The sequence below is a fragment of the Thermobia domestica genome, chromosome 17, assembly GCF_964235325.1.
Source record: "Thermobia domestica chromosome 17, izTheDome1.hap1.1, whole genome shotgun sequence".
In the NCBI taxonomy this organism is placed as follows: Eukaryota; Metazoa; Arthropoda; class Insecta; order Zygentoma; family Lepismatidae; genus Thermobia; species Thermobia domestica.
In genome coordinates, this window is record NC_137470.1 from 134900690 (window position 1) to 134923971 (window position 23282).

At 36.8% G+C, this 23282-nt stretch overlaps 1 long non-coding RNA gene across 3 annotated transcripts in view; it reads left to right on the forward strand.

The window, feature by feature from the left end:
- LOC145674359 (uncharacterized) overlaps nt 1–23282 on the forward strand; it is a 107199-nt gene that overhangs the window by 48976 nt on the left and 34941 nt on the right. The gene's annotated exons all lie outside the window — the stretch shown is intronic.

Consider the following 23282-nt stretch of genomic DNA (forward strand, 5'->3'; position numbering starts at 1 on the left):
GCATTGCATGTAATACATATTCACCTTGGCGCGGGAGATCCGAGTTTGATTCCCGGTGGTAGCTCGTGTTGCTCGGATCTCACGTTAAGCTGTAGATCCATGTTTCATATAGCCTTACTGTTGACAAGGACGCTAAACTCGATCCAACCAAATATCCATCTTGGTTTGACATTCACACACTATAATTTAAATGTTGAAATTTCAACATCCTGGTTACCTAGAAAGCGCTATAGTGCGTTCCTTATTCATATTTCCCGTACATCTAAAACAATAAGTGTAGATGATATAGTCAACTCCAGAAAGTATTCGAAACATACATGCTGTCTCAGGCCTGAAGTAGCGAAACATTACCCCCCCCCCTTCCACACACACACACATATATATATATATATATATAAACCCCTGTTGGTCCATGAACAAAATCCATTAGCAAGTGAACACTGCAAAATTTGTGGTTTGTTATAAATTTAACGCGTGTGGTCTCTAGAGGGAAAAAAAAAAAAAATAAGTAACTGAAACCAATGCCGTGCCGTGGAAAATGAGCATTCGGGGCAAGAGTATACGACAGCGGCCCCGTACATAATGAGTGAGGTCGACATTCGACCAGTCCCGAAGCGCCACCATAGTTGGCGCGAAACGTACGAAAGTTTTCAAAAATAAACCTTGCTTTTTCTTGATTTTAAGCACTTTTTGGATCAAAAGATCCAATATATTTCAGACAAAAATTTTCTTGTAGACCTTATATCTCGAGAACTACATGTAGTGTAGCCAAACCAAAACTCACTTAACTCAGTATGATGTACTTATTCCGTAAAATGTACGAAAACTCGATTGAGAGGCCGTTTACAAATTTTGTGGCCCCTGATCCAAAAAATCCAATATATTTCAATCTAAAATTTTCTTGTACGTCGTGTATCTAAAGAACTACATATAGTGTAGCCAAACTCAAACAGTAATATTATAGGACCACTTCCTAAAGCAGGAAGAGAATTTAAGTACATAGTAATATTCCAAGTAATATTTCCTCCCTCCTTTTTCCTTTTCTTTTTTCCTCGTGAGTTTTGCGCCCCCTTACTTCGGCGCTCGGGGCCGTCGGTCTCCCACCCTTGGCACGTCGCTGACTGAAACAAAGGTCATCCATTGCTGAATAAATTCGTCTCGACTGGCCTACCAAATGTCTTACAGTTTAGAATATGAATGGTGCCGATCTGTTCATACACACGCCAACACTAGACATAAGAAGAACAAAGATTACAATTGCGTCCCATATTTCGGAAGGAGTTATTTCCGATGGACAAATTTTTTTCCTTTGTTTATAGACTACCATTGTCGTAAGTAGACTTCGGATCGATGCGCTTTAATTACAGCAAAATGTGCATGCAACTATACACTAAAAATTACTAAAATATGCACTAAAGAAGTAAAGCTTTCTGAATCATTTTAGCGTATAGATATTAAGGAAAGAGGAAACAACAGATTTTTTAACACGCCATATTCTCTATAGATGTGAATTCAATAACGTATAAAGAGTGAAGTAACTGACTGGACCGGAACTCGAACCCAGGACCTAAGTAGTACTGTGCCGATGCGTTAATCACTACGCCACCCACTCCACTTCCCAGAACAGCCACTCACTTTCTCACTCTCGAAGTCGATGCCCTCTCGGTTTCGAGTCCCGGTGCAGTCAGTAACTTTTTCATTCTTTGTACGTTATTGAATTCACATCTATAGAGGATATGGCGTGTTAAAAAAATCGGTTGTTTCATTTTTCATTAATATCTATACGCTAAAAATGATTCAGAAAGCTTACGATGATGCAGTATTAAGCCGAGCAGCCGTTTTTGAGTGGTACAAACGGTTTCGAGAGGTTAGCAAGTCCGTGACGCCTTGTTTTCACGGCCTCGTTAGAACGGACGCATCATACGTAGCGTATTCAACTCATATACTTTTCCTTTTACATGGACACTTGCGTGTATTGCACCAGTTTATTGACTGCTGACTGATGCGTATGCGTTAGAATAGAAAATGTGCGACATAAAATCGTAAATTTGGGAAAGTACAAAAAATTAATTTCACAATCTTAACATTTTCATTAATTATCCGTCTCCTTTAGGCTAAAGGGTATAAGCGTGGGACGTTAAACTAAAAAGAAAAAAAAGTTCATTTCATTTCATGTAATTCTAGATTTAACTTTTGATCTTTCAGAATTTACTAATGGAAATCTCTGCTGTCTACACGTGAAAAGCATTGATGAATGAAAATTAATAAATAAACAAAATTCTTCCAATATAGGATAGTTCTGTAAAAAAAAAAAAAAAAAAAAAAAAAAAAAATGGTGGACGGTGATTCATGATTTGAAATTCATATGTAAAATTAAGTGTTCAGCATTTGCAATTAAATGTCTGACAGTATTTAGTGCATATTTATAACATAGTTGAAACAATACAAATTTTAATAGATTAAAGTTAAAAATTAATGATAGAAAAAAGTAACGGTTAAAATTAATTTAACATCAAAGTTAATTGATTTTATTTATTTATTTTAAGTGTTTTGAGTTGTGAAAGTTAATGTAAAATGTAGTAGATAAAATTAAGGATGCGCAAAATCTTTTATTATAAAAAGTTGTTTTATGTATAAGTATTAGAATATAGTAGCAATGTTTACTGCTTATCATGTCAGTGTCATGTCCTCGCGAAACATGTACGAGGGCGTCCAGAAAGTAAAGAACGATTGCGTATCGCGCGCGGCGTTGACCCCCACCACCACCACTGCGATTGCATGCGCGGCAGTTAGCTCCTTCCTTCACCTCAGTATGAGCCAAGTCTTAATGGTGTGCGGTCACGCTACTTGTTTTTACAGCCATTCAAAATGACGGCCCCAATCGAAAATCGTGCCAAATGTGAAGTACGGAATATCATTCGTTTTCTGAACGCACAAAAAGTTAAACCTATTAAAATTTATAGGCAAGTAACGAATGTGAGAAAATGCAGCATTATGTTTAATCAAGAAAGTAACAGCGTGCATGATGAAGATGCGGCAGATGAGTGTAACATCGGCATTGAAAAACTGGTCTCATGTTATAACAAGTGTCTTGACAACTATGTTGATTACATCGAAAAGTAGAGTAAGGTCCTGTGGCTTTGGAAATAAAGTTTTGTGCTGATATCTTCTGTTTTTATTTAATCATGCCAAAACGTTCTTTTCTTTCTGGACCACCCTCGTATTTTACGTAATTTTTAAGGAAAAAAAATAACGATTAACTTTTTAATCGTTATAAACTCTTGAACGATTATTAATTAAAAATTAACACAATTTTTAGCTTATTAATTTAATAGTTTTTAAACGAATTTATTGCAATCATGTTTATAATTAAAACAGTGAAAATGAAGAAAACAAAATTAATTATAAATTCTGAGACCCGTGCACAAACTTGGCAACGTAGTGGTACTCAGTTTAACCACAGCACGTCAGGCTCAGTACTCTGACAATTTCAATATGTCACTAGAGCAATGGTTCTCAATCGATGTGTCACGGCACACAAATTAAAATTTCGTGACACACAGTCCCCCTAAAGTGTGTCGCGAAATTTTAGAATATAAAAATCATGAAGAATTTAATAATAATTAGTTACAATCGAGACAGAATGTATCAGTCAACACCTCCAGCGGCAGCTATAATGCTAAGTGCTATATAGAGTTACTACTTTATAGAAATTTTAGAATTTAAAAATCATGAAGAATTTAATAATAATTAGTTAAAATCGAGACAGAATGTATCAGTCAACACCTCCAGCGGCAGCTATAATGCTAAGTGCTATATAGAGTTACTACTTTATAGAAATTTTAGAATTTAAAAATCATGAAGAATTTAATGCTAAGTGCTATATAGAGTCACTACTTTATAGAAATTTTAGAATTTAAAAATCATGAAGAATTTAATAATAATTAGTTAAAATCGAGACAGAATGTATCAGTCAACACCTCCAGCGGCAGCTATAATGCTAAGTGCTATATAGAGTTACTACTTTATAGAAATTTTAGAATATAAAAATCATGAAGAATTTAATAATAATTAGTTAAAATCGAGACAGAATGTATCAGTCAACACCTCCAGCGGCAGCTATAATGCTAAGTGCTAGGGTAATGGCAATAAATATCGAACGCCCCCTAAATATCGAACACCTTGGTCCTTTCGTTATAAGAAATAAGAAAACCAAAGACGTTGTGTACTACCTGAAATTTGTGAATACAGCCTTCCAAACGTGGCCTTTAAAAAATCACTAGGTCGATACGTTTCGATATTAGCGAACGCGGGCAAGTTTCCTAGTCTGTGGTTTTGGTGGGAGATTGGAGAAATCGCTATATTTTTTGTAAGGTGCAGCACCGCAGTAATTATCTTTTTTCCTATGTGTGATGGTGTTATTATAAGCTATCCTTTTAATAATACGATGTGTTAATATCAATATATGTATATTTATTTGTTATAATGTTACTTTTCAGCTATCATCTTATTTGAAGGGAAAATAAAATGTTCGATAATCGAGACCCATTTCGTAATATCGAAATGCCGTTCGATAAAAGAGGTTCCTTTAAGGAAAAGTGTTCTTTTGTATCGAACATTATTGTAATTGGAAGGGCTATTGGTGATTTAAATATTAATTTAACTAAGTTGTTGATTTCTTTTGTACTGAATACCTAGTTTTACGCTGATTTAAATATTTAGATTTTCCATTTTTAGTAATGTTTCGTCAAAGAGAGACTATCTAATCGAGGTGTTACGCCGTGCTGATCGCATTACTTCAGACTTTTGACCCGGGCTCCTCTTCTCAATGTATAGACTAGTAAACACAGTTGAAGTTAACCGTAAATAATTGTTTACATTTTTGTTGAGTATCCTTAACTATTGCTCAGAATTTGACAATGGGCAAAATTAAGAAATCCAACAAGGAAGGTGTCCCCAAAATCAGAATCAAACCTGTCAGAAAATGAAACCATTCCATTATTCGTTATCTGCCTTGACAGGCTGTTCAGCAGGTGAGATCCGGTATGATGTCCCAAAGGCAGGCATCGAGATCCTTCCAGGTTCCTATCACAACTTTAAACGATAAATTATCTGGGCGTCAGAAGACTGAGATTGCTCTTGGCCGGAAGCCGTTCCTGAGCCCACAAGAAGAAGAGGGAATTTCTGTTTGGGTAATGAACATGGCAAAGAGTGGATTTCCGTTTAAGAAAAGTAATTTACTGGACACTGTTCAGGAAATTATACAGTCTTTAGGAAGAAGCACATCGTTCAAGCATGGAAGACCAGGAAAAATTTGATTCAGGTGTTTTATGGGAAGACATCCTTGTCTATCTTAGAAGAAGGTTGAAACTACTAGCAAGGGCAGGGCTGCGGTTTTGGAAGAGAGAATGCGCGGCTGGTTTGCTGAACTTTAGAGCTATCTTGAATCTGAGGGATTAAGTGCAATAATGGAAGACCCAAGAAGGATCCTCAAAGCAGACAAAACAAACTTTCTGTTCCATATGGCTTCAGGAAAGTACCTTGGTGTGAGAGAAGTACAGCGTCAAATTACAGCAACATCTAAAGAAAAAGAGGGCATAACAGTACTTGGCAATTTCTGTGCTGACGGGTGTTACGCCCAAACCATAATTATCTACAGCAACACACGACTTAAGCAAATTATGAAGAAGAATATACCTGAGCTATGGATCTATGAGAAAAGAGAAACTGGCTGAATGAAGACTACAACATTTTTGACTTACCTCCAACGGTTTAGTCTGTGGCTAGACACTCAGAAAATCACATTTCCTGTTATTCTCTTTCTTGATGGGCACAGGAATCATCTATCTCTTCAAGTCAGTGGATATTGTCACGATCATCGAATACTGGTGTATTGTCTTTTCCCCAATGCCACTCATCTTCTGTAACCAGTAGATGTAGGCGTATTTTCACCCTTGAAACGAGCATTGAAGAATGCTCTTTAGGACTAGAAAATCAAAACTCTCGGTAACGAAGGTAAATTTTGCACCCCAATTGAAGAAAGTTTGTAATGATGCCGTCAAACCAGAAATTGTGAAAAGCGCATTTCGTAAGTGTGGTCTTTATCCATTGAGTCCTGCTGCTGTGGACTATACCAAGTGTGTTGACGATATTCGGAAGATCCCAGTGGGAAAACCACAGCAAAAGAGTAACTAGAGTACCCCTTCATCTCCTCAACTAAAGTTCCCTACTCCTCATCAAAAACTGAAGTTCGTGTTTGATGATCTGGAATAATTCATGCCTCCTCGTGTTCTTAATACGTTCCGTGACAAACTAAGACGTGACGAAGAGGAACAGAGTGATGGTGTTTCAGATTTGGATGCTTATTGGAAAAGTGTTAAAACCCGGTACAGTGTGACACATGAAACTAAATTGGCTGATAAAAACTAAACAACAAATGATTGAAACTCAGAAGAAGAAAACGAAGAGTAAGAAAGTGATAATGGTGAATACACATGGCATAATGAACGCTTAAATACGTACGCACCTTCACCCAAGAAGGATCTTCTAGGTGCCATCATTTCGAAAACTGGATGAAAAATTCACAAGTCAAAATATTGCATCAAGATGAGATTGCTTCGGAATTATTATGCTCGCCTTTCTCAAGTAGTAGTGACGATTTTTTAAAGAGTTTCTCAAACTTCCTGAAGCCACGGAGAAACCCCAACAATTTAGGCTGAAGAAAGTGTATGCAATATCTTGCGAGGAATGCCGGAAAGAACCGAATAAGAAGAAAGGCAACCAAAAAGATTAACGTAAGATGCTCCTCTCTGTGCTAAATAGTGACGATATGAAACAAACATTTTATAGCTTAGAACATTTTAATATGTATTCCTCTTTGCGTCTGCTATCTTAGTTTATGTTTTAGAGTTATTGCAATGTGTTTACAATGAAACTACATCCATATTATCCTTAAAGTGAACTTGATTAAAAATAAAATATTCTGTTTCTATATTTAAACCCCGCTCTTCAATATATAAAACAGCCTGTTCGATAATTAAAACCTCGTTGATCGATATATAACACAACCCGTTCGATACATGAAGTAATACAACTTTGCTATTTAAATGTTCTTCAAATTTCAAAGTTGTTAATTATAATTGTCATAAAGGGTTGGTTTCAACCAATAAATAACACCTTTACAGTTTTATCGGTAAAACAGTGCCCTGTTCCTCACTGATAGAAAATAATGATTAAATATTCATAGGAATGTCCTTAAGTGTTCGATATATAGTGCCATAACCCTATATAGAGTTACTACTTTATAGAAATTTTAGAATTTAAAAATCATGAAGAATTTAATAATAATTAATTAAAATCGAGACAGAATGTATCAGTCAACACCTCCAGCGGCAGCTATAATGCTAAGTGCTATATAGAGTTACTACTTTACAGAAATTTTAGAATTTAAAAATCATGAAGAATTTAATAATAATTAATTAAAATCGAGAGAGAATGTATCAGTCAACACCTCCAGCTGCAGCTATAATGCTAAGTGCTATATAGAGTTACTACTTTATAGAAATTTTAGAATTTAAAAATCATGAAGAATTTAATAATAATTAGTTAAAATAGAGACAGAATGTACCAGCCAACACCTCCAGCTGCAGCAATAATGCTTTATGGTATATGGAGTTATTATAGAAACTAATTGGTTTCATTATTATAATAGATATTATTTTACATAATAAAACTATGAAACAAGTGTGTAGCGATGTCTTGGACGTAAAGTGTGTCATCAGTTAAGGAGGTTCAAAATCACTGCACAAGTACAACCCTCTTTCCTATTTTAAGATCGACAATTTCGTTAAAGCGCGTTACGTAAAATCCTTTGAGCTTCAGGAAACATAAGGAAACATATCTTACTAACTAACTAACTCTATGGCCTATGGAACCCGGAGGTTCAATGCCGCGTTCACAAAAGCTCTCCACTGACTTCTACCCTTAGCTAACTGCATCCAGTTTCTACTTTGTATTCCAATCTCTGCGAGATCCATCTTAATATTGTCCTACCATCTGCGCCTAGGTCTTCCTAATGATCGTTTTCCGATTGGTCTTCCAGTCAAGACTTTGAAAGCGTTTCTACTTTCTTCCATTCTAGCTACATGACCCGCCTACCTAAGCCTCCTAGACTTGACAACCCTAACAATGCTGGGTAAACCGTATAAATTATGTAGTTCCTCGTTATGAAGTTTCCGCCATTCCCCATTCCCGTTCCTCTGGAGTCCGAATATTCGTCTCAGGATCTTATTCTCAAATACTTTCAGTCTATCTTCTTCCCTCAGAGTAAGCGATCATGTTTTGCAACCCTACAGAACAACAGGCATGATGATTGTTTTATATATTTTAAGCTTCAAATTCCTCGACAGAATTTGCGACGACAAGAGATTTTGAACCGAATTGTGACACTAATTCCCTGTTTTTAGTCGACATTTAATTTCTTCGTGAATATGATTTTCCTCTGTTAATATTGATCCTAGATATTTAAAACTATCCACTCTATCAAAAGTATTAAATGAAATCTTTAAGTTTTACGTCCCACGGTTATGCCGGTTAGGCTAAAGGAGACGGTGATTATGAGAGATGAGTGAAATGGTGGAATGAAGAAAGTGGGAGGAAACGGGAGAACCCCGAGAAAACCCACGAGCACGGTGTTTGTCCACCACAAAGTTCACTTGGCGGAGGCTATCAAAAGTATTATTTAATATTGTAACGCACTCTTACAGCATATATAAATATTAATAACAGTCATTATTACCAGCATTATTGGGTTATTTGTAGTGTTTTAAAACGAAATTTAAATAGTCAAATATCCATTAAACTTATGTAGGCGCATGAGAGGATGATTCAAATTAACAAAAATTGGTTACTTACCAACATTTCCACCCGTGGGGAAACTAAATATCCCCCAGACGTATGGGAACAACAAGCTAGTTCCGTTTTCAGTCGTAAAGCAACAATGATGAAAACGGATAACAGATATATAGTATGGGAATAGCTATGCATACCACCAAATGAATGTAATGTAAAAAAATGGGTACTAAAAGGAACGAGTAAAACAGCGGAACAAAGAAAAAGTTGAGTTTAAAAGAAGCGTGGTGACTGTGCCGTCATTGTTGCCATAACCAAAATGCACATCAAAGGGGGTAGCCATATTTAACAATGTTACTAGAATCCAGATTTAAAGGCAGTTTGTATTTGCGAATAAAGAATGATTCTTTAATTTCAAATTATATATACATTGTGTTACATAGACATTTTTACTTGTTTTTATCTGTAGAATCACCTCCCAAGCGTTGTAAACAACCTTTCTTTGCACCCTATATATATATATATAGGGTGCAAAGAAAGGTTGTTTACAACGCTTGGGAGGTGATTCTACAGATGAAAACAAGTAAAAATGTCTATGTAACACAATGTCCATCTCGGCCTCCTAACCGAGTTACGGACGTCCAAAACGGTGGGAAAATAAACTTTGAAGGCTAATTCTGGCAAAACGACAAGAGATAGAAGGGCGGTGTTAGGCGGCCCACACACTCTTATAACCCCTACCAGGTTATAGAAGGATTTTTTGTGGACACTCTGTATATTTCGTCAAGACAGTGATCATTATTTTCAATTTATACTTTATTCTGCAACGCACATAAGTTCTTTCTTTGGTGGGAATTGCTTCTTTCCCACACAATTGGACAAAGAAGTCTTTCATCGTTTTTTCATATATATATTTAAAACATTGCTTTTGCTGAGAACATTTCAGTTAGTGACTAACCATTTCAGTGTTTCTCCCTGACTCATTATATACACAGTATATATTCTATAGTTATTGGGAACTGAATTAAGTGTTTTCGTTAATCGTTTATGGAAACATTACAATAGATTAGAGAAATACGGGCTGACCAGATGTTCAGTAGCCAAAGTGGCACCAGCCTCACAATTTTCATAGTTCGTTATCTGTACTTTCTCACGCCAGTGTTATCGCCGTGTCTAGTGCATTATAGGCAGTTGGCTAAAATTAACATAAATTGTTTTCTATATTCTGTTTGTATGTGCATACAGGTGAGTAACTGAGTGATTTTTGAAATGAACTGCCAACACTTTTCCGTTGATCATTGCAACCCGTAGCTTGAGCTTGGAGGCTCAGGGAGTTTGACTCCAGGTCTGGAAGATGCAACCACGCATCTCGCGTTGAACTTCAAACATAAGTTGTGTTAAGGGGCACAAGCTATTTAGCCGGTGAAGGACGATTTCTTACGGCTAGCCCCAATCAGTGAAATCCCAGGTCCTCAGACCTTGTGCGTTTAAAATGTTATATACGCGCCCTCCAATATCTGTATTCCATTGTGGAGATCTTCTTTTGTGTGTTTGCTGTAGATTCACCTTTACGCTGCAGGACTGTTCAGCGTAACAACTGGATTCATCGTGGGACGATCCAGACAACTTTTCCCCAGTGCGAATCCCCCAAGTGTGTTAATGGTGTGAGCAAAGTATTTATAGTGATACCTGAATTATAATCATATATATAGAAAGGGCTATATTTCCCGAATAGGGCAAAACGTAATTTCAGCGGCAAAATTTATTAGTGTCCAGTGTTGTGTTCATTTCTCTTCGTTATTTTTTTTTCAAAATAGTGTTCTAATAAATAAGTATAGTGTCATTTAACCCAGTGTGTTTTCGTTGTTTGTATGAGTGATGTTTGTGTGCGTTATGGTCTGGATGACCGTCTGATCGTCCGTGAGGTTTTCGAGACGAGACACCCGAACCTCTCGGCGCCTAATGCTCATCTCATTATTGAGACCGACGAGCTTTTTGGGAAACAGTTTGTAACCTTTCTTGGAGAGGTCTTCGTCGTCCTGTCCAGGTAAGTTAAAGTATCAGGAGTATACTTATTGGTAATACCACGAGCCGAGGACAGCGAACAGAACTACAGGCGGTTATAAATAAATAGCTGCCCGAACATGGACCACGAACTTGAGATTGGTTACAAATAAATGGCCGCCCGAACAGTGACTCGACACGGATCAATCGATTACAAATAAATGACGCCCGAACTACCGACCCGAATCGAGACCGTTGGTGCTCGAATACTCATAAGATAAATATTTTAATATATCACTTCTTTTTCAGCTCAGTACCAGTAATCTGAAGAAATAAAAAAAAAATCTCTTTCAGGTGATTTTAATGATATGTTTTGGTGATAATATATTTTATTCTAATCATACGTTTTAAATTTTACTTTTGTCCATAATGGAACATCAGGAAGTAGATATTATAACTAGAATGAGTTCACTTCTCGAAGAATCGATGAGAGACAATAAAAAGAATTTTGCTCAATTTAAAGAGAATTTTGCTAGATTAGAACAGGGAAATAAAGAGAATATTGAAGATTTAAAAAAGGAAAATAAAGAAAACCTAGCTAGATTAGAAAAAGAACTAAAGAGTGAGTTAGGTCAGAATATAGACGCTTTATGGGACGTGTTTCGTCAAAATAGTCAGCAAACGGAAAATGCTGAAAACAAAACATCGGAATGTGAACCCCAGTTACAGTCAGATGTTCCAACTGGATACGAAACACCGGAATTTGAGCCTCAGTTAGTGACTGATGTTACTAGTGTAAACAAAACATTGGTATTGGAACCTGAGTTAGAGACTGATATTCGTAATGAAAAGGAAACGCAGAAATCTGAACTCCAACCTGAGACAGGTAGTCTAAACCAACCTCGTAACAAATCCGATAATGATTTTATTCATTCAGAATCTAGCAACACCACTTGTAATCACAGAAGTAGTGAAATCCACGAACATATGATTGTAGACGACAGAGGTCGTAAGCGCATAAAAACAGCTGTCACAAACCACAGATTGAAAAAGCACAAACGAGGTTACAGCTATAGCAATAGGCAAAGATACGCAGACCGAAGCGTAAACAATACGAAATTTAAAGGAAATCAGAACCAAGACCGCACTCGAAAAGGTAGTAACAGAAAGAGAAGGAGTCGTAAATCACGACCACTTAATATGAGTTATCACAAACGAGATTGGAAACGCAACTTGAGTGAGAACATTAAGAGTATTTTTGTACATAGAGGTAACCATCGTAGAAATAAACGAACAAGCCGTAATTATCAAAGTAGAAACAGTAATCATAGGGGAAAAAAAAGGGCAACCAAGACTTTGTGTGTTGATACAAATTTTTCTCCTAGGAGAGCGACGCATTTCTAAGCGATAAACATGTATTCATTTTTTTTCCTTTTTGCTTCCAGCTTTTAACTGTTCGGCAAAGAGTAGATAACATGTTTTTCTTTCTTTTTCTTGTTTCGATAAGGCAGTCGCCAGACTGTAGAACCACTTGTGTTTATGGTTACGAATAACGGGTGATATACAGCTGATTAATTCTTTTCTTTTTTCTGTCTTTGCTCCGTGTAGCACTTCACACCTCAGTCAGCTGTGTATGAGTGTTGCAAACCTTATCACTGACTTACTATTAGTTTACTGTCATTAATTTTTTCTTGTTTTCATTTCAGATGTTTGCATTTAGATCTTTTAGTAAATAATTAACGTATCACATACGTAGGGAGATTGCAGTTATCCAAAAGCAATTTGAACTAGTGGCGCAGTTCCGTATTCCTAGCTAGTGGGAAGATATTTTGGCGTTATAATATATTTTTATTGTGTTTTAAAATTAAAAAAAAAAAAAAAAAAAATCTTTTAGGATCCCTTCCCACTTTTGAAATTCTTAAATATGCTATTACATGTTATTTACAATTAATGTTTGATTTTCTCTTAGAAAAAAAAAGAGAAGAATAATGTATCCAGATGCGCAGGATCAGAAAAAATTTAGTTGTTACTTACATATATAGTTGTATGTTTATAATTAAAATTTAGTATGTATTCACATACGTAGGGGAATTGCATTTTAAAAGCAATTTGAAATCTTGGCGCGATTTTCGTACCCCCAGCTAGTGGGAAGATATTTTGGCGTTATAATATACATATTTTTATTGTGTTTTAAAATTAAAAAAAAAAAAAAAAATCTTTTAGGATCCCTTCCCACTTTCGAAATTCTTAAATATGTTATTACATGTTATTTAGAATTAATGTTTGATTTTCTTTTAGAAAAAAAAATGTATCGAGATGCCCAGGAGAAGAAAATTTTTAGTTGTTAATTATATATACTGTACACTTGTATATTTGTCATTGAAACTTAGTATGTAATCTCATGCGTAGAATATGGAATTTTACACTTATAATCAATGCTAAATTTCTTTTCAGTGTTAATCTTAGATTTTCGTTTTCATTTTGAAGTGTTTACTGTAATTTTATTGAACCTCATTTACGTCATTTACCCGATTTTGACTTATTTGAATTTCCAGGATGTGACATGATATAATTCGTTCGAAGAGAAAAGTTTAGAACGGAAAGTAGGCTAAGCCTTAAACAAGTGATAACAGACATTTCCTTGTTGGTAATAGTGTGTGCAGGAATGTCGTGTGAATAGTATAATTCTCCGAACGAAAGCAGTAATCTTTTTTATTGTAGAAGGAACTATATGAACAGATATTCTGATGGTGAACGGTCGTTTTTCCCCTCATATTAATATGTATGCGGAAATATGTTTAACTTCTATATTTTCTTGTAATTTCTAATTAACATTTTTTTTTTTTTTTTTTTTTTTTTTTTTTGTCTTCTCTAGACCACTGAACGACCGTAGGGGAACTTCTTCGGGTAGGATATTTTATGGGGATAAAGATAAATATTTTTTTTCAGGGAGGCAATATTTCCTGGAATTGCAGATCTGTTGCAAAAATGGATGTGGCTAATCCATTGGATATTCCATAGCTAACTGTATTTTCGCCATCAATCGCAAAATATAGTTTTTCATTTCTCTTCTTCCTTTATGGTATCCGTAACTAAGTATGCGTATTCTTAGGTTAAATATTTTGAGTATATTTTATTGTCTAGTAATATTCTAGTGAATATTTTAATGTTTATGAATCGTAACTATATTGTGTACTTGTATGCTAATGAGTTGTAATGTTTATTTTTCATATTAATTTTGAGAAAAGTATATTTTAGTTCTAGTATGTCCTAGAAACTATTCGAATTCGATATAGATCCTGAAAAATAAACTTATTTTCTTTCTTTCCAACAGCATGAAGCCATAATGTTTTATGAAAATGACTTTGTCAATTATTTCGTATGCTCGATGACTGAATTTTAATATGTTAATAAGACCATTTTGAAAATTTTGTAGCGAAGATGCCTAAGAAAGTTTAACTGTCATGGAGTGACATAACTGTTTTGTAGGGAATTTTATCTTGATGTTTCAGACCGACCAGAGAGTTGTAATGTCGTTGACTATATTCTTGTTTGTATCTCATGTTTTTCTTTTAATAGGTCTCATGTATTTTGTCTTATAGAGACATATCTTTACGATGCTACGAGAGCATTTGTATTTTGTGTGTTTACACATTTTTTCTAGGTGGAAGACACGTTATGTTCCAGGGAACATACGCGTAGTTTACTGAATATTAATGTTTATATTTCAGTTTTGTGCAGAAACATTTTGTAAGTGCCTATGGTTGCAGGCCTACGCTCGTTTCTAGTTTTGCTTCGCAGGTGTCGATGGCATATTGTGTGTGTAAGTACGTGTAGTATTACACATTTTCCCACCAATAGTTTTGGTCAATTCATGGTGTAATGACCATTTATTTTCAGGAATGTTTGGACTAGTGAGTCAACTTCCTTGATTCAGACCTTCGAAAAACTTGGATCAATATTGAATAGTTTTCAACGCTTTATTAATAAGTTCTTTTGCAGATAATACCCATCTATTCTGGTAACCCTACAATGTTTACGTTTTTGGAAGTGAACAACAACCATTATTCTAGGCTTAAGCTAATAATAACTTTGTTTCAGAACGAAACCATTTGTTGTAATGAGCATTATTGAATTAAAGTCTCGATTTTCACGACGAGCAGATGGCATTTGATCTTATGGCGTGCCGAATTTCCTTCATACATGTCAACGAAATCACGATCTTTTCTTTGATATGCAGAATCATGCTTGTTTCTTGGAATTACTATGAACGTCAATTTTGACACTTAAGTTTATTTTTTTATTTTTGAAAAACGATTTTTCGTTCTTTTCTGCCAAACAACACGAGGCACAGTTAAAAAAAAAAAAAGGGACATACAGGTGAAAATCTTATTTTGTTTATATATTGCCAGTTTATCATGTGTTTACATTTCCATTCATTTTCCTTTTTCAATGATTTTCATATTTTTCAAATATATCAGAGTGATATCGAAACTTTAACAATAATTTTAATATTTTAGTACCTTTAACATGTTTTGCTATTTGCTTATTCATTCACATTTTGATATTTTAAATACAGATATCAGTATATTTACTAATTTTTATTGAGATATTTGATAATTCTTTAAGTCGACGTTTTCATGAATAGTTATTGTGTGTGTATATTTATTTCATATTGCACAAAATAGTGATCGAAACGGAACACTTAAACATTTTATGAAAAGAATTTATTAGTGTTTTTAAAAAAAAAAAAAAAAAAAACATTTAAATAGCCCTATAACGTATTTACTTCACATTATATCAAATAAAGTGATCGAAACGGAACACTTAAACATTTTACGAAAAGTATTGATGTGTTTAAAAAATATATATATATATATTACTGTTAAAAAAAAAGTAAGAATTTTAATAGCCCTATAAACGCTTTCTGCGAACTTAAAAAAAAAAAAAAAGTTATCATACAGGTGTTGTAACCGTACTTCGTTTCTCACACCAGTGTTAAAAAAAAAAAATCTCCCCTTCTCCCCTTATCAACTCCTCGTTGGAGAACCATGGAGGAATGGAGGATACTCAGACAGGAAGACAGTATGGTTTCAACATGTGAAGAAACGGAAGATAAGGAAACTCAACTGCACCAATTGTTCAAGAGGATCTTATTACTGTATGGAACATTTGGATTGGACATTGCTCATGCAGGAACCTCATCATGTTGTAGTGAGTGAACAAGATATTTAACTATTCTAATAGCCCTTTTTTCAGGTGAAAAACCATTCATCGTTTATGCACGTAAGTCTCACACCATATGACAGTGTTGCCAACTAACTTATTTTAAATTTTCAGGTGAAAAACCTAATTTTATTCATACTTCGTCAGACGGCCAAGGGTTCTCAACCTGTCTACGTGTGCACTTGACAGGTCGTTCCACTTTCGGACACCATATATAACCGCTACCAGGTTATAGAAGGATTTTTTGTGGACACTCTGTATATTTCGTCAAGACAGTGATCATTATTTTCAATTTATACTTTATTCTGCAACGCACATAAGTTCTTTCTTTGGTGGGAATTGCTTCTTTCCCACACAATTGGACAAAGAAGTCTTTCATCGTTTTTTCATATATATATTTAAAACATTGCTTTTGCTGAGAACATTTCAGTTAGTGACTAACCATTTCAGTGTTTCTCCCTGACTCATTATATACACAGTATATATTCTATAGTTATTGGGAACTGAATTAAGTGTTTTCGTTAATCGTTTATGGAAACATTACAATAGATTAGAGAAATACGGGCTGACCAGATGTTCAGTAGCCAAAGTGGCACCAGCCTCACAATTTTCATAGTTCGTTATCTGTACTTTCTCACGCCAGTGTTATCGCCGTGTCTAGTGCATTATAGGCAGTTGGCTAAAATTAACATAAATTGTTTTCTATATTCTGTTTGTATGTGCATACAGGTGAGTAACTGAGTGATTTTTGAAATGAACTGCCAACACTTTTCCGTTGATCATTGCAACCCGTAGCTTGAGCTTGGAGGCTCAGGGAGTTTGACTCCAGGTCTGGAAGATGCAACCACGCATCTCGCGTTGAACTTCAAACATAAGTTGTGTTAAGGGGCACAAGCTATTTAGCCGGTGAAGGACGATTTCTTACGGCTAGCCCCAATCAGTGAAATCCCAGGTCCTCAGACCTTGTGCGTTTAAAATGTTATATACGCGCCCTCCAATATCTGTATTCCATTGTGGAGATCTTCTTTTGTGTGTTTGCTGTAGATTCACCTTTACGCTGCAGGACTGTTCAGCGTAACAACTGGATTCATCGTGGGACGATCCAGACAACTTTTCCCCAGTGCGAATCCCCCAAGTGTGTTAATGGTGTGAGCAAAGTATTTATAGTGATACCTGAATTATAATCATATATATAGAAAGGGCTATATTTCCCGAATAGGGCAAAACGTAATTTCAGCGGCAAAATTTATTAGTGTCCAGTGTTGTGTTCATTTCTCTTCGTTATTTTTTTTTCAAAATAGTGTTCTAATAAATAAGTATAGTGTCATTTAACCCAGTGTGTTTTCGTTGTTTGTATGAGTGATGTTTGTGTGCGTTATGGTCTGGATGACCGTCTGATCGTCCGTGAGGTTTTCGAGACGAGACACCCGAACCTCTCGGCGCCTAATGCTCATCTCATTATTGAGACCGACGAGCTTTTTGGGAAACAGTTTGTAACCTTTCTTGGAGAGGTCTTCGTCGTCCTGTCCAGGTAAGTTAAAGTATCAGGAGTATACTTATTGGTAATACCATGAGCCGAGGACAGCGAACAGAACTACAGGCGGTTATAAATAAATAGCTGCCCGAACATGGACCACGAACTTGAGATTGGTTACAAATAAATGGCCGCCCGAACAGTGACTCGACACGGATCAATCGATCACACTCTCAACATGGACTATCCAAAGATACTAAGATTAGATGTGTACAAGGCGAGTGCAAAGGATTCCCCAAAAGATGCGAAGCATGTCGCGGACGTTATGAGGGTAAAGTGAGGTGAGAGGGTGTGTGTGAAGTGTTCATGCAAACAGAAACGAATAGCTGAAGTATGTATGCGTATTCAAGATGGCGTGGTTGCATAACCGTACAGGAAAGAAGTGCAATTTCGACAGGTTTATTCAAAGCATGTTTACAAGAAAGCAGAAACGGCAGTCGGCAGTGGGATAGGGATATACAGCGCTCTACATAGGGTCGAGAGTTTTGTAATTAGAAAGCGCTAATGCGGAGGTGATGCAACGTTTACGATAGAGGAACCGAAACCTGCTCCGATGATAGTACTCGTAGAAGATAAGCTTCAGCTGATTACTACAATTGCAATACAAACAGCAAGAATGAAAAACTGAGTAGTTAAGGCTGAATTCGACCACTGCGTTAGAAGTAAAAAACGTTTGAGGATATTTATGACAAAACTATGCATCACACAAAGTTGTGAATTCAGAGAATTGTAGATTACCTATGCATTGAAAAAGTAAAATATTCCTAATCATTGCCATTGTTATATAAAAAGGGTATTTGAATGAGAAGTTACGGTTTTCGATAATGAACTGAGCTTGAATAGTGATTTTACTTGTCTCTTATTATTAAAGCAAGTTTTATTTAGTGACTAAGCTTTTCAAACTGTAGTTAGAAGTATAAAGGATATTGCGAGACTGCACAATTTTAAACTACTTGTTTCGACGAAATTATCCACACAAATGGAGTGTTCTTCAAGTAGAATTCACCCGCAAAGAGATTCACACAGTACGGCAAGATGCCGAGACACAGCAATAGTGGGAACTGGCATCCGGGATTGAACATGTGGGTGAAGGGCAATTCGATGAGCATTTAAGTAATAATAATAATAATAATAATAAATTACCCTCTCGCGTACTTGACGCGTCGGGCAACCAACAGCGCCCACTGTTTTATGAAGCAGTAAAACACCTCTAAAGTGAAAAGTTACCAGGTGATTTAGGAATAGCTTTCTGAGGAGTGTTGGAAATCTGGCAACCCTGCCTGTCATTACGAAAGGAAGAAGCAGAGTTCTTTATAACCGACATACTATGGCTTAAGTGTGGTCGCGTTTCTTAAGCGTCACGTCTAGCCAGATGTTTACTATTTATTAACATAATTTGATACATTGCAAATCAATTATTCCAAGTTTTATCCATAACATGACAAGGTTATTGTGGAATTTAAGGACTTTCAATTGCTGAGTAAGGCTCTTCTAAACGCTCCCCACAACGTTTCTCGGTTTTTGAAAATTGTGGGAGAACGAAAGAAAGTAGTCGAATTTTGAAAATTCGGCCACACAGTGATCATGGAGCTCTATGAAGTTATCTTAAATAATTGATTTCTAGAAAAGATATTCGATACCTCTGATGGCAGCCAAATGATTGTTATAGGCTGTCCTATCAAATGTCTCAAATGTTATTTGAATCGTTTCTTAGTTTATGAGTACCATAACTACTATGTGGCCCACTTTCCAAAACCTGAATATTTTATTCAGTTTTCACGCGAATTTCATGAATCGGGGGGGAGGGAGGAGTTGTGGGGAGCGTTTAGAAGGGCTTTAAGTAAATAGCAGAACTCTATGCTTAAGTATCGAGCCTTTTAAGGTAAAACACTGGAAGGAAAATAATTCAACACGAAGACATTAGCGCTGATTTTGCATTCATCTATTTTATACACATCATGAGAAATCATCCCAGATTTACTACACACCAAAGCTGTTCAACGTTCATGCTACACGTAGTTGCAAAGGTGAGTTTAGGAGCTCAGTTTCGTTTGCGGAGCTCAGAAAAAAAAACTATCTTCACATGTAACCAGTAATACACTTGTAGATTCACATGTAATTACAGTACTTCTGAAAAAAATCTTATCACTCCTTAATTTTGCCCTACACAAACGCCGCTATGAATGACAGGATCCGTATGTGTGTAAGTTTCTCCATGATTCAATACGAAATTGCGTCCCCGGGCTGCAAGTGACGTAGTTTCTTCGTTCACTAAGCAACATGTGTGGTTCTGTCTCTGGTTTGACACTAGGTGGCGTATCGAATACACAGGGCTCGTAACTGAATTCCACAACTAGTTGGAGCTGCATTGATAGTTGATGCCGTCGAGTAAATGCTATTTTGGTGCTTCTGTGTGAGTGTTTGTGTGCGTGTGTGAGTGTTCGCGTAAAGTGTATAAGGGCCTCAGTGTATAGAATTGGGCAACTGATAACTTGCACGTGAATGATAGTAGAAACAATAGAAACTATAATCATTTAAATAGTTTTACCGCTTATCATTGTGGTACTCCCAGAACCGTGAACGACAGTGCAACTGATAGAATGGCGGATTACTCTTTTACTGAGCTTGCTGATATGCATCTCATATATGGCGAGGCGAGAAGTAACAGCCGGGAGGCAAGGCGTCTGTATGAAGAAGGGTCCCGAATAGGAGATTACCGTCGCACGTCTTCTTTCAAACCATCGATCGCCGACTTCGGGACACAGGATCACTACAAAAACCCCGACAAAAAGTAGGACGAAATCGAAGTGTGCGAACTGTTGCATTAGAGGAAAACGTGCTGGAAGCATTTATGTCTCATCCTGAAACCAGCACGCGCTTCATAGGCCAGGCGCTAAACACAAGTCATACGACTGTGTGGCAGGTTGGGCACGAGGAACGAATGCACCCTTTTAAGTTTCAAAAGGTTCATGATTTATCACCTGCAGACTTTCAATCGCGTGTGGACTTCTGCCAGTGGTTTCTGCAGCGTACTATTGCTGAGCCAGACTTCCCAACAGTTGTTTTATGGACGGGCGAGTGTATATTCACCAGAGCAGGCGTACTAAACGGCCACAACAGTCATGTATGGGCTGAGGATAATCCTCACACAACCCTTGTGCAGCAACATCAGCACAGGTGTGCTGTAAATGTCTGGTGTGGCATACATGACTACCTGATTGGACCGTACACCTTACCTAATCGTCAGACTGGTGGCAATTATCTTACCTTTTTGCGTGAGGTCTATCCTCTACTTCTCGAGGATGTACCCTTGGCATTGAGACAGCGGCTCTGGTTCCAACATGACGGCGCGCCTGCTCATTTTGACCAACTTGTACAAACCGGTGTATCGGATATTCCTGCATGAAACTTTCGGTAATCGATGGCATGGTAGGGGTGGTCCAGTATTATGGCCACCTCGCTCGCCAGATCTCACACCCATGGACTTCTTTCTCTGGGGTGAAATGAAACGGATTGTCTATGAAATACCTGTGCAAACAGCCGAAAAAGAACTCGTGGCTCGTATTTCAATTGCTGCAGCGAATTTCCGATACACCGGAAGTATTTGGCCGTACCAGGCAGTCTGTTATTAACCGATGTCACTTGTGCAATACTGCTCATGAAGGACAGTTCCAACACACACGCTGAGTGTCTCGTTGAATCTTTCCACGGAAGCGCACAGAACATTGAGAGGCACATGACATATTCTACATATGCATCTGTAACATTTAGGGAGGTCATTGTAGTTTGATGTAGGTCCATTTGAGACAACAGGTAGCTAGTACAATGCTGGTAGTGACGGTGCTAATCCTAACACTAATACTAAATACTAATACAATAATACATTAGTTTTATTCGTATTCCTCACCATCTTCTTCTTCTCTTCCTTCTTCTTCTTCTTCTTCTTCTTCTTATTATTATTATTATTATTATTATTATTATTATTATTATTATTATTATTATTATTAAATGTTTATCGAATTGCCCTTTCACTCTCCATGCGCAGAATCACACGTTGAATCTTGGATGCCAGTTCAAACTTTTGCTGTGCCTCGGCATCTTGCCATACTGTGTAAATCTCTTTACTCAGGTTTTCATTATTTTTGTTTGTATTGCAATTCTAGTAATCAGCTGAAGCTTATCTTCTACGAGTACTATCACCGGAACCGGCTTCGGTTTATCGTGAACGTTGCATCACCTCCCTATTAGTGCTTTTTAATTACCCTATGTAGAGCTCTGTATGTCCCTACCCCACTGTCGGACTGCCCTTTCTGCTTTCTCGAACACATGCTTTGAATAAACCTGTTGAAATTGCGCTTCTTTCCTGTGTGGTTATGCAACCACGCGCTTCTCCCGCCATCTTGAATACGCATACACACTTCAGCTATTCGTTTATGTATGCATGAACACTTCACATACATCCTCTCATCTCACTTTGCCCTCATAATGTCCGCGGCATGCCTCGCATCTTTGGGGAATCCCTTGCGCTCGCCTTGTACACATCTAATCGTAGTATCTTTGGATAGTCCATGTTGAGAGTCTGTGTGGACCGCCTAATACCGCCCTTCTTTCTCTTGTCGTTTTGCCAGAATTAGCCTTCAAAGTTCATTTTCCCACCCTTTTAGACGTCCATAATTCGGTTAGGAGGCCGAGATGGACATTGTGTTACATAGACATTTTTACTTGTTTTCATCTGTAGAGTCACCTCCCAAGCGTTGTAAACAACATTTCTTTGCACCCTGTATATATATATATAACGTATTACATTAACCTGTTTTATGTGTATGCTGCTTTAGGTGAAGTAACAATCCCGACACTCTGTTCATGTGAATTTTTTGATTGTCTAATATATTGGATATGTCGGGATTGTCACTTCACTTAAAGTAATATACACATAATATAAAACAAGTTCATGTAATAGATTCAGGAAAAAAAAAAAAACGAGAAATTAAAGAATCATTAATGAGAAACAAGCAAAAAGGCTAATCATCAGCTTACTTAAAATTCAAAAAGGATTTAAAAACATGAATGAGAATATGGAAAGGTAAAAATATGGTTAAAAGGATTAACAAATGTAAAACACAAATATTCTGTCAAAAATTAAACACATGTGAACAGGTTTTTTTGGTGGGTGATATATCAGTGGCCCCGTGTGGCGTTGTCGCTAACTCTTTCGCCTTAGGTGCGAGCGGTCCCGAGTTGGATTCCCGGTGGGGACACTTGGTCGAAAAAGTGTAACAGCTTTTTCAGGCCAGCCATCCTGAGTGAGGTTTTTTTCTGCGTTTCCCTCATTCACACCAGGCAAATGCTGGGATGATACTTAACATATAGGTCTCAGGCCGGTTCCTTCCTTCCCTTTCATCGGATAGTTTGCTCGCCGAGGGACGTCATCCCTCATATACGTGACAGGCTAAATGGCGTTAGATGCCAACAGCCCAGAAATCTAATTCCTAATGCTAATCATTAATTATCATCACCTTTCGCAATATTGTGATGTTGAAAGAATGATTCTTTATTCATTAATATGAACTGGCTTTAAATCTGGATTTTGGCAACATTAATAAAATCTGGTTATCTACCTTCGATGTATTTTGGTTCTGCTGACAGTGACGTAGCATAGACACCACAC